Source organism: Falco biarmicus, chromosome 1 (genome assembly GCF_023638135.1).
Source record: "Falco biarmicus isolate bFalBia1 chromosome 1, bFalBia1.pri, whole genome shotgun sequence".
Lineage (NCBI taxonomy): Eukaryota > Metazoa > Chordata > Aves > Falconiformes > Falconidae > Falco > Falco biarmicus.
The window spans coordinates 43,786,806-43,805,066 of NC_079288.1; the positions used below are offsets into that span (position 1 = coordinate 43,786,806).

General features: G+C 39.7%; 1 protein-coding gene across 3 annotated transcripts in view; it reads left to right on the forward strand.

Moving 5' to 3' along the window:
• Window positions 1–18,261, forward strand: part of TMEM132D (transmembrane protein 132D) — a 260,656-nt gene that overhangs the window by 216,866 nt on the left and 25,529 nt on the right. The gene's annotated exons all lie outside the window — the stretch shown is intronic.

Genomic DNA, 18,261 nt, shown 5'->3' on the forward strand with positions numbered 1-18,261 from the left:
CAAACTCAGCTGTGACTGTCAGTTGAGAAGCGGAAGTCAGAGACATGGCTACAAATAGAAGTTAAAATCGAATTTTTTTAACATAACCAGCATGTCACAACACAATTACAAATGCTACAGGCCACCCCTCCAGCTGCTGGAAATCATGTTATCCCATTAACTTCTGTGAACTACATCATGTTGAGGACTCGGCCTTTGTGAAATTTGCCTTAGCGTAAAGTTGACTGGATTGCTAAGTTTTCTCCCTGTTATATTAGTTCATTGTAATTTTGATTCAAGCAGCTGAAAGTGGTATTTCACTCCAAAGCAAGCCTCCCTTGGCCCCATTAGCTGAAACAGATTCTTCCTAGTGGAGGGTTTTTGCCTTTATAGGCAAAGATGAGTGTAAGTACTTGGTTGGTACTGTCATGGGAAACTGCTCAGAGTTTGAGACATACCTGCAGGTTTAGTACCTTTATGTCACAGAGGGAGTGATAACTTGGCATAGGGAATTTGAAGAGTAGAGCTGAGTATAGGCTTAAATTATCTTTCTTGAGCTATCTCTAAACAAGTTATTTTTTTTTGCCAAAAATCTGCAATTTTTACACTCTGTGGACTTGTTATAAGTAATTTCTTCGTGATAATTTCTTATACACAAGATGAACGCAAGCAGTTTCAAAGTCCAGCATTTTCTTGTTTCCCTTTTAGAATCTACTTTGGATTTCTGTTTATCTGAATAGGCACCATGTTGGTATTTTCTGATTCATAGTGTCTTTCTGTCTGTCTTAATGGGGAATTTCTATCTATTTATTTATTTATTTATTTATTTAATTTTTTTCTTCTATGAAGCCCTTTTGAATCTGGTAAATCTGCCAAATATAACAAAATCTTGGACTGGGTCTAGATTTAAAAACAGAAAGGAATTATTTGGGGTCCTTGTGTTGTGGAATTTAATGGACTAAGTCTTCACTCGCTAACTCATTAACTAACTTCTTAGTTTTTCCAAAGAACTGGAAAAAGATTTGAAAGCAAATATATAATTTGGAAGATATTTTAAAAAATCAGTTTTGTCTTCTGAAGTTTTAGTTTATATGAATAATTTGGCATGTTTATTGGATATTTGTTTAATAGTTTTGTCTGATACAAATCTGCAGTGGTTTAGTATACAATATGCTCAGCTATAACCCTGGTAAAGAGGTTAAAGTGGTAGTACTGCTTAAGTGTATCTCTGTCATTAATTGTAAGTATATGAATATATCAATAAAGTCTTGTGCATTTTTTATATATATATATATATATATATATATATATATGCACTGCTGCACGGTGAGGCTAATGGTAGGCCCTATGTCAAAATAGGAAATTGCTAGTCAGTCAGTCAGGGCTTCTGTAAACATCCCTCTAGAGTTCACTCCTCCGCAGTAGGAAGGCAGGTTTCAGCAGCATTAAAATGAGTTGCCAGTTTAAAGTGAGATCTTAATTGAAAACATGTCCTCAAGTTTACAGTTTACCTGCTCTGTTTCAGACCAAGTCTTATTCACAGACATCTTATCTAATGAAGATAAAGATATAAAATCACTGGCCAGCTTTCAGCGTGCAACAGTAATTAGAGATTCTGTTCTCTGGGCATTAGGGTGGTGAATATAAAGTGGAAGAAAAAGTGTGCTTAAAATGCTCATTGAAATATAAAGATTAAGGTTACATTTCTTTGTGTCTTTACTGTTGCTGTTTTTCAGTGCATCAGTCAGGTAGCATCTAACATATTGATTATGTCTTCGTGGCTTAGCTTTTACTCCTGTTTTTTTGGTGTTGATTAATGATGAGCTTAAGCTCATTCTCCTTGCAGAATTAGGATACTTCATTCTTCTTTTAGTTTCAGGAGCCACATTTATTACTCACTTCTTTCATCTTAGACTTCAAAGGACTTTAAAGAGCTGGACCAAAATCCGCACCAACTTGTTTTCTGCCAGACTGTGTCTACATGAACTCGGTTGAATAAGTGAGGACATAATTTAGTCCATTGAAACAATATTTTTATTGAATGATCATTATTGAAATGATTCAGTCCACCAAGACAGAGTAACTATGCTAAAAAATGGAAGCATGTTATAGGCTCTGTTTCACAAATGAGGGATCTGAGACACAGAAAAGGTAAGGTGAGGGTTTCCGAAGTGCTATGAAGAAGTTCTGACCACTGAGGTGGATGCTAAAACTCCTAATGACCTCATGAAAAAGAGGAAGATTGGTGAGCAGACTTTTTTTGATGAACTGATCAGCTGGATTAAATTCTCAAGATGATTTAAATCAAGTATGAGGGGAAAGGAGAAATCAACATCTTTTAATCTTTAGTTTTGAAAAGACAGTTCCATTTCGAAACGTCCATTTTTTCAAGGCTCGACAAAGCCTAAAAGTCTCTTCCAATGCTCTGGGTTTTCAGACTGATGAGTTAATTGAAAATCTGCATTTTGGTTGCCCTGAGATGAAAGCACCTGTAAGTTCATTTTGTTTGATCAGTTAGCTCCAATATATCCTCAGCTCTGTCCAGAAGCCGCTTGCCAGAAGTCGCATGGTGAATGGTGCCAATGCAAGGAACAGGATACAGTGTTCCTCTGCCCCTTTTTTAATATTATACTGTGTATTGTGTGTTCAGAATCTGTGTGTTATCCAAAATTGCATACTTTTCTAACAGAATACGTTTAGCTTATTTCCTTCTAGAGCATTGTATACTTTTCTTAGAGCTTAGGTATGAATGCAAATGAGAAGCAGGCATACAAACATGGGTCTGTATTACAAGCAAACTTCTGAGGCAGATGGTGTGAAAGGGGAGTTGTTACTTCTGGTCTCCTTTGCACATCCTAGGACTGACCACAGAGCTGTGGAGCAGTGTCCCACAGGCAGAGGCAGTGCAGGATGTTACAGCGTGGCCTCTCGCTCTGAATTCCCATTTCCCAGAGCTCTGCAACTGGTTCTGGCTGTGGGATGATTGCCAGGCATTTGTGCTTGTCCTCTGCAGAGTCTCATCTTTCTGGCTCTGCGTGAGCAGTGAAGCAGTAATGCTTTATCCCTGCTTGCTGTTTATCAAGCAGCTGTAGAGTTGCAAAGCCAGACTGCTCCAGCCACTACTACGTGATAGGAAGTTATTGCGACGGGTGGGTAGCTGCTTTGTTCTGTTCACTTTGGGTTGTACTAAGAGGGGATGACAATGCAACTTGGCAATTTGTAAAACATTACTGCAGACTAATAACACTTAGTGTGGTTTTATCAGTGGCAAAATAACTTATTTTTAATCAAGTGACAGACTTATAAAAAAATGAAGTGTCAGAGCATTTAAAATAGCCTGAAGCAGGCAGTGTTTTAAAACATTAAACTTTTAACAGCTGTTTCTTTTCCTCCTTACACTGGTGCACTTCAGGGAAAAGTTGAATTCTTCTAAAGTCAGTGGAGTGACAGAGTAAAACTCAAAGGGAGAAGATAATTGGGAGTCCAGGATTTTATCTGCTCCTTAGTTTAGCGTTGGCAGTTTCACAGTGCTGCAGATCCTACAACCGTATTGCTAGTGGCAGTCCATTTGATAATCTTTTTACAAATCATCCTTGGGTACATGTGATTACCTAGTTTTCAGTTCCAGCATTCAACTGGAAAAGAAAACACAGCTGCAGGTCAAAGGCATGGGCCCCCAAAATGGAGGTACTGCAAAGATACACAAAAGTTTAAAACAAGAGAGTATGAAGAGTCCCGGTTTCCCTGTGGTCTCTCAAGCTTAAGACAAGCTAAGAGTGATTTGAGCCAAGTATTCACGCTTTCCTGGTGCTTGCTCCAGTGAATTAGTGGAGGGAGAAAGGAGGACAGAAGGAGGAGAAAGCATCTTGCAGTGCGGGCAAAGCAAAGTGGGAGAGGAGGAAGAACAAGGAAGAGCAAGCTCCTGTTTCTATTAAACTAGCTAACCAGAATGTGCAGAATCACATTCCGGTGAGGTTGTCACATGGGTTTTGCTCTCTCAGGGTTCAGAGGATCCAAATAGAAGGAAAAAGCAGATGTAGTCAGCATAGTTTGTTGAATTTCAAAGAAAATATTTTCCCATCAGCAAATGGGATTTTGTCTAGATTGAGCGCTAACATAGAATATGGTTGTGTAGGTCTGAATTTTATAACGAGAAAATCTCTGCCTTGAGGGTTTGGTGAAGATTGAGTTAATGCCATGGTTTTCCACAATATAATGTGCTTTCTTTCACCAGCTGAACTGCCTTATTCCATCCCAAATAATTTTTATCTGTCTTGAAACAAACATTTAAGTCAGCAAATAAATGTTTTTATTTTCTGTGGTGTCTAAACATTTCTTTTTAATAGAAAATGATGAAATCATGTCCTGTCATTTCCACTCAGTTTCACTATTCCTGATAATAGATTTTTTCTGAACTTTTCACTTTAGGATGAAGCAACAGTGAAAAAGGAAATACTTTTTCTGATCTGTTCTAGTAATCAGGAGACAGGACAAACTCAGAAAAATGCACTATCAAAAAAAAAAAAAAAAAAGTTGTAATAATAACTCCTGAATTCAGTCCCCGTGCTGTTGATGTTGGCTATAAAGGGAGCAGGAACAATTTTAATCCCTCTCTGGTATGAAGAGCAGACATGGCAAAGATGAGTTCTGAATGTAGAACTGGTATAACAATCCTGCATCTCCCAGGAATCATCTGAAACTCACCTAAAGCTGTTGAGGTTACTAGATTTGTCTCTTTCATATTTTGCCAATTCATAATTCTGATGTGAATATTGAGAAGTAATAAGGTTTTTGTGGAGCTGTTTTCCTTTTTGTAATCATCCATACTGAAAATCCCAGTGTGACTGCTGCAGTTACTGTTGACAACAGTTTCTTTATATTTATGAAAGACTATAAGCTTATGAGATACAATACTTCTCTGTAATGGAAAAAATCACATAATTCCTGAATTGAGACTTCCTAGGAATTCTACAGAAGATACCCAGAAATCTGTCTCTTTGTGTTTAATGGGAAAGAATATGTGTTCTTGTAGAGCCAGGGATGATAATCTCTTTCTGTAGGTGTTTCCATTCCTTTATTAAGAGGAATATTTCTATATCCATTAAAAGAATGAGGCAAAATCTGACGAATATCCAAACTGTGATGCCAAAGGAGATCTGAGTGAGCAGATTTAATCATTTGCTGAACTCAAAAGGAGCCAATTAATGCCCCTAATACGTTAAACAATTGCTAAGGTGTGACTTTGCGAGTGTTTAAAATTACCTGATACAGAGCTGCCATCCCTGTCTTTCTGCTGGCCATGAGTGCACATGAGTGAAAATGAATCAGTTTTTTTGGTGAATGAGCTGTCTGCCTGCTCAGCTCCTTGCTCCCTGAGTTCATTTCAGATGCCACCACTGGGAAAGTGACACTGGAGTGGGAATCAGTAGCTGGGGGTGAGAGGTGGCCAGGAGTGTTTCTTTCTGTTGTGTATTCTCTTAAATGACATGTGAAATTACAGCTTTGCGCAGTCATTCCCATGCTGTCACATCATTAGTCTGATCCCATCCATGTAAAAGGCTTATCCTGGCCCCTGTGCCTGTGTATCTTCCTGGTGAATATGCTCAGAAACTGTAGTGAAGAAGATCTTCCAAGTGCCTCACCTGTTTCCGAGCGTCAGATTTGTACAGCAAAAGATACCCATGTAGGAATGTCAAAATCACCTTACTGTTTTTAGTAATAGTAAGATCTTACTGTTTTCAGCTGCTTTCAAAACCCAACACTGAATCCCCGTATTGAGAAGCGCTCCATCAACTCAATGAAAAGAGGCTGGCTGATGTCTAGAAAAAATGTGCCAAGGAAGTAAGGAACAGACAAGCTGAATACAAAGGGAAATTAGTTTTTTCTGCCACTGGGCTAAGGCAGCAATATGTTACACATGTTACACATATAAGCACATGTTATACATATAAAGGAAAGGTAAATTTGGCTTGTATCATCCAATGGCACCTGCATGCAAAACATGGGCATGCATTAATGATTATAAATTGTGATTCTTTCTCTTAAGAAGTTCCTCTAGCTTTAAGGCACTTCGTGTTCTTCAGTTCTAGTGGCTGTCTGCTGCTTTCTTTTAGAAGATGTGGTATTTATAGCTCTTTGTGCCTACTCTAAGCCATCCTCCAGATCATGACACAAAACTGTGTTGCTTTGTTACCACACAGTAAGAAGTTACGATAGGCCATATAAATTACTGTCTTATCAGCCCAATTTAAGATTTTTCTGGGCATTTCAGATACAGCATAGCCACTACATTATTTTTTGCTTATCATTTGCAGGACTGCCCAGATACTGTGTTAGCTATGGAAGGGATTGGTCTTACTAAAATAAAAATACACGTGATGGTATTTTCAGCTGACTTAATATGCCTAGATCTCAGGACTGTATCAGTACTATATTGGTTAACATTAGCTGAAGATGAGGCTAGTGATCTGGTGTTAGTCAAGAAACTGCTGGTCAGATCTGAAATATCATGAGTATTAGCTGTGGGATACTTGGAGGACTCCTAGAGCTCTCAGAGGCAATTGGAAGAACAAAGGGCTTATTTAGGGCATACATATATGAAGGAGAAGGGAGTGTTAGGGAGGCTAAGAGGTCAAAAGGACATCATGATGCCAGACTGGTAATCATGTTGAGTTCTCTTTTCTTCATTGCTAATGAAGAAAGGAAGTGTGCTCTAGTGGTTAAACCTGGGCTGGGGTTTGGGGCATTACATATTCTAATAAGGTCTCAGTGTGCATACAGTGTGTGACACTTGATTTTCATTTCATTTGCCTCTGCCTTAATAAGATTGGGTAACAACTGGATAACCTATCGGATGGGTTTACAGATGCTGCATTGAAATATGCTGGTTATAGTGTGGGCTCTGGCATATGCTTTCAGCTGTGACATCGGTGTGCTGTTGTGATCTTTGGCATGTCATTTATTTGATCCGTCTCAGCGTAGACACGTACATAAGATGTATAATGGTTCTGAATTACCTTGACAGATAAAGAGCATTAACACTAAATCCTTGATAAACGCATTGAGGTCTTTACATAAAATGTACTATCCAAGCAACATCATTATGATTGTTAATAATAAACATAACCCTAATAGGGCAGAGCACAGACTTTTTAGGAAGCACTCCTGTTAAATTTAACTTAATCACAGCACATAAAAATTACCATCATGATAAAGTTTTAGTGGCTGAGTAAGGATTTAGAAATATTTCTAGATTTCTTATGTAACAGAGTGTGCAGGTCTGCTGACTGAAGATTTCTTCCCTTTCATTCACTGTCTGGACCATTTTGCATTAATTTCTAGGACCTTCTTGAGGCGAGCATGTAACCCTCTTTCCCTGAAGCTTTAAAGGCAAGAATTTCGTACATCAGGTCACAGGCTAAATGAATTGACTTAGGCAAGGTAAATTTCAGATCTTTGTGGCTGATCCACTGAAACAGGGTACTTTTCAAATTATTTTTCTATCCTGCTTTAGGCAGATAATCATGCTCACTGTTTACTAGACCAAGGATTAATTAATAAAGAGAGAAGAGACGTAAACACAAATCTGGAGGGTGACCAGTTTTCTTTGGTACCATGCAGAGCGGAACTTGAATTTCTGAGTGCAGGACAGAGCAGTTCTGAATTCAGCAAGGAATCTTGCAGATCAGTGTCCTGCTGCTGCTGTAATGGTGAAATATCTGTATCCACAGAGCACGTTTTCATGTCTCTCTTCCCGTCCATGTATGTGCAGGAAAATGAACATAAAGACAAGGGATGGGAAGTGATGTGTCCACCTTTGGATAGACTCCTCTCTCCAGTGCTTGACTCTGTTAGCTGCCATTGTCACTAATGTTCAGCGACGTGGATATGCAGCCCACAAAAATCATCTTAACTCAGCCTTGTCTGTCACTCCTGTGGTTCTCCTGTAGTGGCTATCCAGCTGTTCCATACTGTCTGTTGCTGTTGCTTTTGCTTTTTTCCTGTGCTTCCTGTGTCTTAAATATTTTTCTCTTGTGTTTCTGCCCTTACTATACCCTTTGGGTTGCCAGTTTTTAGTCTTCTTATATCAGTCCCATTGCTAAATTTTTCTGACAGCTTTGAGAAAATAAAACGTCTAGTGGTATCCTAATGTCTTATGAACAGCATTGTTTGCATGTCTAGATGCTGCAGTCCCTTATTTAAGATTTGAAGAAGTGCTCAGCTTCCACTTAGGGAGCTATGTCGGCTTGGGCAGAGCAAATGTATCCTATGAAAGATCAATTCATCCTTTTCCAGAGATGTTTTTGGTGTGGCATAATCAAATTTTAAAAATTGCTATCCTTAAATACCTAAGAGTGAGTATGTTCCAAGGCAGATGTTTTTGCATTGTTTCATTCTGTCAAGTGCAACATAGTCCTGGCTTGTGCTCTCAGCTCTTCTCTAGCTTTTCATGGTGACTTTTGGCTACCCATTTACTTGTTCTCTTTGCAGTTTGATTTAGTACTTCTGAAGGATTTCCAAGAGCTAAGAAAGTAAACAAGTAAAACACACCTGAAAAGTGCTTTGAGATCTCAGAATACAAGATGTTACCCACGTCCAGTTTATTAACAAAAATAATTACCTGTAGTAGTTCTCAGGCTTTACACGTGACAGGATCTCATCTATTGCCTTTTCTAAGACTGGCATGCGTGTTGTATTTGTTTGTAGGTGACACCAGTGCTATTGCTTTTCCCACATCAGCTACCCATAGAAATGCTGAACAGCTTTCCTGTTTCAGCTTTGTTTTGCAGCATCACCTTTTTTAACTGGTTATTGGATGAAAAGCCTGATTTCTGAAGCTATTTGGGCATTCAAATCCAATTAATTTAATTGGGAATTAGAAACCTAATCACCTACAAAACCTGGCCTTTACGACTCTTCAATTTTAGTTGAAAGTGTAACTGTGTATTTAGAGCGGGTGGGTATTATAGAAAGCTGATGTTTTCTCCCAACTTCTATAATCTCTTCCATATAATAACTATTAAAAATAACCTGATCATTTGCAAGTAGGCAATTATTTTGCAGCTGTAAAGGATTTTTGTTTGAGTAAATTTAGGACATCTTCTTTAGACTTCAGGATTTGAGTGCCTTCAGCAATTTCTTTCAGCATTTGTGAGCCTGTGAAAAGCTGTTGTAGTCTTTGAGATTTTGTGCAGACCTGCAGCTGATATCAAAATGAAACCTGTGAACATGACGTTCCATTACATGCTCCATTTCATTCTACTAAAAAGCCAGACAGGGAGAAGTGAAACTTCAGTAATGAAGGAAAGTATCATTTGCCCTGGTGACTAAGCATCTAAAGGCACAATAGATGTGTACTAAAGTACGTTTAATGCATTGTCTGTAAGCATTACATTAATTGCGCTGGACTGTCACTAAAAGAAAAAATCAGGGCCAGTCTCAGATACATGCATGCAATTTCTGCTAATGATTGGATCTCATTTCTGCCACTGAAAATCCAGAGGTAACCCAGTGTAGGTAATGGATTGCTCTACACTATTTGATGAAGAGAAAGTTTATTCCTTATTGGTTTGGGGTTTTTTTTCTGTGTCTAAGCACAGCTCCAACCATCGCTGGATGGTTTAGTTTGGCATCAGATTAATGGTGAAAGCAAAGATCAGCCAGAGCCAATTTTAGCTGTTTCAGTGCCATAGCCATGTCAGCCCATGTTTCCTTGAAAGTTCTTCACACATTTTGATGATGCCGAGCTGAGTTTCAAGCTTGTAACGAATCTTGAAAGCAACTGTTTCCCTAGGGCTGAGAATTTCATCACAAGGATTTCAAACAGGCCTGCAGACAGGATAAGAAGCAGCCCCTTTGGCAATACAGTTGTATATGTACTATACTAATTTTTCAAGACACCTTGGCAAGTAGTTCTCCGAATTCTGCCCTTTGTTCCCAGGTTAAGCAATGTGTGTGTCTAATCTCATCTCCTGCTGTCTCTCCTCTAAGTAGATTCAGCCAGGCTGCATGCATTGATACTTACTTCTTTGGAACTCATGCTGCTAGGAAAGCTGTACGTAGGTACATGTAACCTCATCTTGTACTTTGTAGTATCCAGATCTGACAGTTATTTTCTGGTCTCCAGTAGGGCTAATTACTGATAAGAGTTGTCTTCATGGGCTGGTTGGTTGTTCGCTTGCAGTCAAGGCTCTCAGAAAACTTGAGTGCATAAAATAAGACACTGAATGTCATAAAGTGTGCCCAACACAGGAAAACGGTAGAAAAGATAGATCAGAAATTACTAGGGGACATGAATAAAGATGATCCCAGAAGCACATTAGCTGGGAGAGGACTTACCAGCACAGGAGACAAATTAATTGTGCTGCTGGAGGGGGGATCCACCATGGAAGGGTCTTGGTCTCTTTCCCACTCACTCATCAGCAAAAGATGAGTTATCTGCTTTACACACTGTCAAGAGTGAAATGATCAGCTGTTTACAGACTTGTAGGTTAAAAACAGTTATGTTTAATCATATGCCTTTGCCAGAGGTTGATACATTATGTCAAGACAATGTCAATCCTCTAGTGCCATAAGCTACCCCTTATTTTGCAATGGACATCCCCTGATTTGGTAGTAATTATCTTTGTCTGGTCTGTTTTTTTCCTCTTTTTTTTTTAGTAAAAGGATCCAGTGGAGGATTAGGAAAAAAAAAAGATTGTAAGGCTGAGGTTTTCAATGTGTTTTAAGGTCACTGGTCATTGTCAAGTTTTACATTCCTTTCCAATTCTCCTTCCCATCCTTCCTTCTGGGTGAGGGGGAGTGAGCAAGCAGCTGCATGGTGCTTGGTTGCTGGCCAGGGTTAAACCATGACATGTGAACACCCCCAACTCAGTCAGAAGCTGACACTGCATTGACCAGTTAGCTGTAAGTGGAAAAGCCTCATATGTTTGCTTTCCTCTTGATAGCATGACAGGAGTGCAGGTAGGCCAGAGCCAGGGGACCAAAACTGACCTGAATATACCTCTGATGATACTTGGAGATACTCCCTCCTCATAAAAGAAGGAAAATAAGGAAAAAGCCTGCTGGAAATAGTCCAGTTCTGCCTGCACTGGTATCATTGTAAAACAGTGGCAGACTACTGAGAGTGGGTTTGTTATGAAGATATAAACTGGGATAAAATGAATGCCAGCTTCCTAGGGAACGGGGCACCACCGTGATCTCCCAGTCTTAAGTGTCTGTTCCACTAAACACTTATTTAGCTAGCCTAGGGCTTTTTGGGGGTTACATCAAGTCTTTCAGTTGTTAGAGTAATATTTTTTCCTTTCATGTGAAATGTAGTCTGAAATACAGAAAAAAGCAGTTGCTAACCAAACTCTCACCTAAATCCATTATAGCTTCTGAAGTCATTGGGACAGGGAGATAAAAGAATTGTAATGACCCCAATGTGTAAATATAGATGTAAAAGTTTTTTTGTAGGGATGGAGTTTAGAGGCCAGATATCGTGAAATCAAACATAAAGCTTTTTGGTAGAAATTGAATCAGTGTGTTATTATCATGGATTTTCATAAAAATAAATAATGCACATTCATTTTTCAGTTTGTAAATGTAAAGTAAAAACCTATGAGTTAGCCACTGAAATGATATTATAGACCCAAAAAAGAATAATAGAGCCAAAAAAGAATAATAGAGAAAACTGAGAAAGCAGAAGAGAGAGTTTTAATAAAATTGGCCATTGGCATAAATATAAATCATGAAAGGGAGACTGATTTCATGAAAGATACGAAAGTCAAAACCTCAAGGTGTTAAAAAAGATAATCTGCTCATCTGATAAAGAATCCCTGAGGCTACACAACTTTTAGCTGAAGCAGCCAGATTTACTTAAAGTAGATGAAATTTTTAATTCTATAAGGAATAACATTACAAGGGAACACGCTTCTGCAGTACACAGAGTCTATTAAGAAGCTGCGCAAAAGAGGAAGCAGCTTACATAGATCCATTTGAAAATTATCTTTGCTCAGAAATTTTGCCAGAAGATTTACAAATAGATATGGGAATGAGAAATTGTAATCCAGAGAGCCTAAATAGCAACATACACATGCTAGGCAGCTATGAGGATTTGGAAGAAAGCACTGCTGGTGAAATGAGTTGGCCAGGCTACTTCTGTGGATGGTGTTTTGTACATAAAAAGCAGGTAGGACATACATAGGTGCCGTGTGAGTGACATCTCCATCTAAGTGTCTGCTAATGTGGAAAGATTTATTTTAGCTTGTGAAAGCCTTTCAGGATTCACACATACCCATCTGTAAATGCAAAGAAATTATAATCTGCCTTGTCTGCACATGCCTGAGGGAGGAAGACTCAAAGATCCAGATGAAACTGTGCTAAGATCTCCTCTCAATATCTGCGGGTGAAAGAACAAGTCTTTTTTAGTACTGCTTTATGCAAAAAAAACATGGAAGCCAAGAGGCTTGAAGTGCAGCTTTGTCTCCAGCAGTCCTGTAGGCATGAATAACCAACTATACACTGAGATTTTGCAGCAATCATAGTTCTTTTGTAAATACCACATCTTTCATTTTCCTTCTCCCTCTGTTAAGTGGAGTCCTGCTTTTCAAACAAATAAAAAGGATCAGGGAGCCTCCTCTTAACTGCTGTATCTCAGCCCACTGAAATATGCGTATACATACACAGAGACTGGGTGAGACACAGCAGAGAAGAGCCCAGGGAGGCAACTATACATCTCCTGTAATTAGCTTTTCTCTTTCTATAACATGATTTTGCATGGTGAGGATCACCTCGGTGTCTGAAAAAAATTCTGAATAATCTTAGCAAGCCCCTCATAGCATCTTCCTGATGCAGATAACCCTTATTTGCCTGACCAAGACATAAGGAGTTAAATAACTCACCGAAAAATCTCGCAGTAAATAAATCTTGGAGAAGTTTAGAAGGCTTTGTGGAGGCCGCAGAATGCCATACCACACAAAGAAGTGCTCCCTCTTTCTCAGCCTTACTCTCCCTTAGAATGGATGAGTGGCAATCATCAGATACATGCAACTTTTTTCATAGGTGGTCTTGAAGTTGAGCACAGCTGAGTGATGGCATAGGTGGGCTTCCAGCAGGAAAAAGGAGGAGAGTGATGGGACACCAGTGGACTTCGCAACCTGCTGCTTGGAAGCCACAATGACAAGTGGACGATTATCAAGAGATACCAAATAAGCCCAGTCTCTGCTCTGTTATAAATAAAACAGGGTAAGTTTATGAGCAGTTGCAATTGCAGTACCAGGTTGAGCTCATTGTCTCATGGTGAGTGTGAAGGATGAAACCACAGTGAGCTCCTGCCAGTTCACTGTGCCGAGAGCATGGCATTAATACAGGGAACTCTGCATATAGTTGACCTGTGCGGTTTGTTCATGTTGTCTAGAAACCGAGAGGAGACGGGGCAGCTGCCCAGCTGCTCCAGGTGTCTGCATGGTAGGCCAGGGTACGCTTATGTGGGGAACCTGCGAATCGGCACTAAAGGCTGAGTATGTCTGGCACTGCATTGACACTGAATACATGAGTGTTCCTGGGGTTTGGCCATGAGGTCTTTACAAAAGAAGAGCAAGTCTATCTGTGACATATCAGAGAAGATCTGACAGGCTGCACTGCTGTGTTACTTCCATTCCCTGTAAAGAAGTGAAACACCCATGTATCCACCTAACTCCTGAACTAGCAATTCCTGAAGAGCCTTGCTATAAAAACTTCTGCTCAACTTCCTGGGAATTTCTTAAGCTTAAGAAAAGAAGTCATCTTGGCATCCTGCTAAAAAGTAAGGAAAATGACTCTGTTCTTTCACATAGGTGTATGTGAGGGACTCAGACCTCTACTATAGTTCACAAATGTGCGTACTCATTGCTGTACTAAAAAGCACCAGCCTCATGAAATGCACTTTCTTTGCCAGCTTTATTCCTCCCTCCTGAGCTGTACCTGCAAAAAGAAGTGCTGAAGATCAGCCGGTGTTGTGGCAGTACTTCTGGAGGCACTGCTTTTCAGAAAACAGCCTGCATCCCTTGGACAGATGTCTCTGCTCTGATTCTAAGCTTACTTAGGCATGAGTGAGTCAAGAACGAGGAGTCAGGGCCTGAGGCTTGTTGTAAAAATTGGTTGGTCTTAGGCTTGTGGCTGTGAATTTGTGTGATTTGTAGCAGAATGAGATATGGTCCAGGACTAAGGCTCCGTCACCTGTTTCGTTCAAATAAATAACAATAACTGAATGTAGAACTCTGCTAATTCCCCTTTCTGCTCCCCGATACCATATGTGCTGTTTTTGAGAGGAGGTCTTTTATTTTAGAAGGTTTATTTCTGCCAGCTCATATGTGAGTAACAGCAGCTACTCTTTCAGGGAGTAGTGAAGATGTAGCATGTCTCTAAGCACTGCATGAGTAAGTGACACTGCTGCTCAACAATTCTGTTATATATTTTCATAAAGGTTTCTTTGGAGGTGGGTATATCTGTCTTTAAAAGGAGGTGCAGATTTCTCCAGGGTACTGCAGAACGATGCAAATCCAGGTCTTCAAAAGTCCCTTTCTTATGCTTCTGAGTTTAAAACCTGTAATGAGCTAGACACAAGAGTAGTCACCCACCCTTTGTCTGTGGTGTAATCCTGACTCCCAGAGGGCGATTTTCAGCATGAACTAGCAGAATTTGATGTCCACATCTGATCATTTGGGGCCTCAGTTCCCAGGTCCTTCTAGTGTCCTTGAGAACCCCTGCATTGCTGTTCAAACCTGGAATATTTAGCTATCTAATTAGGCCATTTTTCCAATTACAAGGGCAGATCCAGATTAAAAGACTTCCTCATGGCTTCATCTGTTTCCTCTTCATGTCTTTGTAGCCTATATCCAGAATGCAGGCATGGAGCTGCTCTGCTTCTTCCAGCCTGGGCTGGGAGAGACAAGCTGCTGACTTGTACAGTTCTTCCATCAAGTGTCCAGGGTTCGTCATAGGCTTTTAATAGGAGTTAGCTGCAAGAGATCCAGCTACTGAGTACACAGACCCACATCTGCTCATTCCTGTAGCTTCCATACCCTGGTGTCTTAACATGAAATACAGCTGCACCAGGACTTCTGTATTAGTTTTGCAGTTATTATTAACATCACCAGTTCCTAAACACTGAGAACAAGCAAGACCCACCAACACAACAGGACAGTATATATTCCGGTGGAGCCTCTTTCATAGTCTGGCTATTCTTTCTTGTTGATTGTTTGAAGATAGTTCAGGACTCACCTCAATTTAACAGTAAACAGATATATGGTACAAGTGCTTTTAAGTGTGGAAGGAGTGTGAAAGCATTTGGAAGAGCAAAGCAGTGCGACTCCCATCAGAGTCAATGGGGAACAAGCAGCTAAAATCTTACAAAATGCTTTCAGATTATCCTCCACCTTTGATTACCCATCCTCACTGAAATCAGCTTCTGAATGTTTGATTGAATGTGTTCCTCATGTCATTTCTTTGAAGGTGAAAGGAAGCTCAGGAGACATGTAGGCTCAGGTTAGCAGCAAAGATAACTCTTCACCGGAAGACCCAGTGGCACCTAGACTGCACTGCTGCGTAACCCTGTTAGCTGCAACAGGCCCAACAGGCTGCAAGCTAGAGCACAATTTGGCATTCTTTTTGTTGATGGTGAGAAAAGCCAATTTTTGTCTAATCTTACACTGACCCTTAGCGTGTTTTAAAAGCTGTCTTTCCTTTGCTGACTGTTAGCCCCAAGCACATCATAGCCTAAATCCTATGCATCTGCCCTTACATCATTTTAAGAGCTATAGACACGAGACAGACATTCGCTGTTACCATGTTTATTACTGTCTCTTTTAGTACATTTGTATTAATATAGGATCTACATCTCCCAACAGCACCAAGTCTCAATGACCAGGAACTGCAGTTCTGTATCAGAGACTGTCCTGTGACAGTCTAAACAGCTGTGAATAAAACATTAATGAATGAACAAAGTGAGCAGGAAACAAACCTTTTATGGGAAGATATGAAATAGAAGCTGCATCTCTTCTGTCCTCACCTGGACTTTTATCCATTCCACGAGTGTGGATTTTGTTTCATTATTTTTTTTTCTTTTTTCTAGAATATGTCTGTGAGAGGAGATAGTTTGCAGCCTGCCTTTCCGATTTATGCTAAGTATAGCAGGCTTTCATGGTCTGGTTGATTATTCTCAAACCTTAGAGTAAGACTTCCTTTCTAGCCCCAGATAGCATTTGCAGATAGCATTCTCCAGCACTTTGGGACCATGGGAAAGCTTCATAAACATTTCATTCTGGCACTTGCACAATGAGGATAATATCTATACTATATAGTTACATATTTATATGAAAAAATGCACACATGGACACCGGTTTACATCATAAACACTGAGACTTCACTATGATGTGCTTTACAAAGTGTTATTGGTTGCAAAATGCTGAGACACTATTAGATAATAGGAAAAGTTCAAATATAAAATTTTCACCATCATCACCATTGTTGTTGTTATACTATTTTACGGAACAAAGAGAGACACAGAAATGAAACAGTTTTGATCCATAATAATTCAACTGGTCTTAAATCACACCTTTGTTGAGCTGTATGAGGAAAACAGGATGCCTTTGCTCCCATCTCTTTAATATGTTTTTCCTCGAATTTTCTTGATTTAATGAAATGCAATCAGCTGTCAGGCAATGGCTTGTATTGTGGATCAGAATACCTCACAAAGTGATGTAAATTATCACAATTGTTGCTACAAATACAGGTGAGAATAATACATTTAGCATTTTATCACATCTCATAAGGAAAGAAGGAAGTATCAAGTAACATTTACTTTTTGTACTGCAAACTTACTTAATTGCATTCTAGCAACATAAATTACGTTGCTACAAAGACTTTAGTTCAGTCCAGGTCATCAGAAAGGGTGCTGAACACTGCAGTCTGCTTTCGTCTCCTGTCTTAGAAGTTCAGAAGAGCTTTAAGTGGTGGCTTTCATATGGGTCACACTGTGTTCTCTGTTAGCGTGCAAAATATATTTTCCAGTACATCGGGACATGCTTTTGCTCTTGTGATCAATATTGAATCTGAGGAACAAAGATTAAATGCTCGTTTCCCTTTCTATGCTGAAAGCCAGCATTTCCTGTAGATAGTATGCATGGACAACAGACAGGAGAAGTTGCACATTACATACCTGAATATATGGCTTAAAAATCGCTGAAATTTTCAAACTGAGCTGAAATGAACAATTCATCCAGCTATGGACAGCGTTCCTGACAGTCATTTGTCTAAGCAGGTTTTTTAAATTACTGCAGATGCTAATCCTGCTGTCTTCCAGTCCTCATTGATCCCTGGAGTTTGAGAGTTTCTGATCCTCTCTACTTCAGATCCTTTTGTTCACTGCTGGCGCCAGGCCAGTCTTTCCCCATCCTATACTTAATTTTTTATATCAAACTTTATACTTTTCTCTTACCTTTCTTGAACTGCATCTGTTTGGTTTAGACCATTTTCTACACTATCAAGATGATTTTGAATTCTAATCCTGTTTTCCAAAGTACTTACAACTCCTCCCAGCTTGGCATCATCTGCAAATTTAATGAAACTAAATAAATGAAAATAAATGAAAGACTCCCATTGACTTCAAGGGGCATTAGAGTGAACCCAAACTGTCTTACATCTTTAAGAAGTGGTTCAGTTGAAATACACTTATTGCTTTACAAGCCATTTTTGTAAGGGAAAAAGACAGATGCATGCTGAATAATTCAGAGTCATCATTGCTGACTGAGAGAGATGTAACTAATTTGTCAAAATAATGACCTTTGTTCGCTGTAGGGAGCAAGTGGTTTTGGATTATTTCTGTCCCCAGAGAGATGCTGGATGGGCCTGGGTTCAGCTCAGCACTGCCGCAAGGGGCTTACTTAGAGATGTGAAAGGGAAGTTAAGCACTGGTAGCAGTGGTGTTTGCAGATGGTGGGAGGTGTGTTAGAATGATGATGATACTTTCCTTTAAGCCTGATGGAAACAGTGCTGCTACCCAGTCTGTGGAATACTTGGGAATGCCAGCATCACTCCCATGCTGTTGCCAGCTTTAGCCTTGTGTACCTGTGCAAGCGTGCACGTGTATACATACATGCGCAACCCCCTTGCTTCATTGCTGTTTCCCTGTTAGAAGGAAACCAATAGGCACTGAGGGCTTGACATCTTCCTTAAATGAGTGCAAAGAGAGTGTGTACATAGCAGAGGGGAAAAGGATAGACAGCCCTGCCTGGAGCCTTGTAGCAAGTAGCAGAGATGACT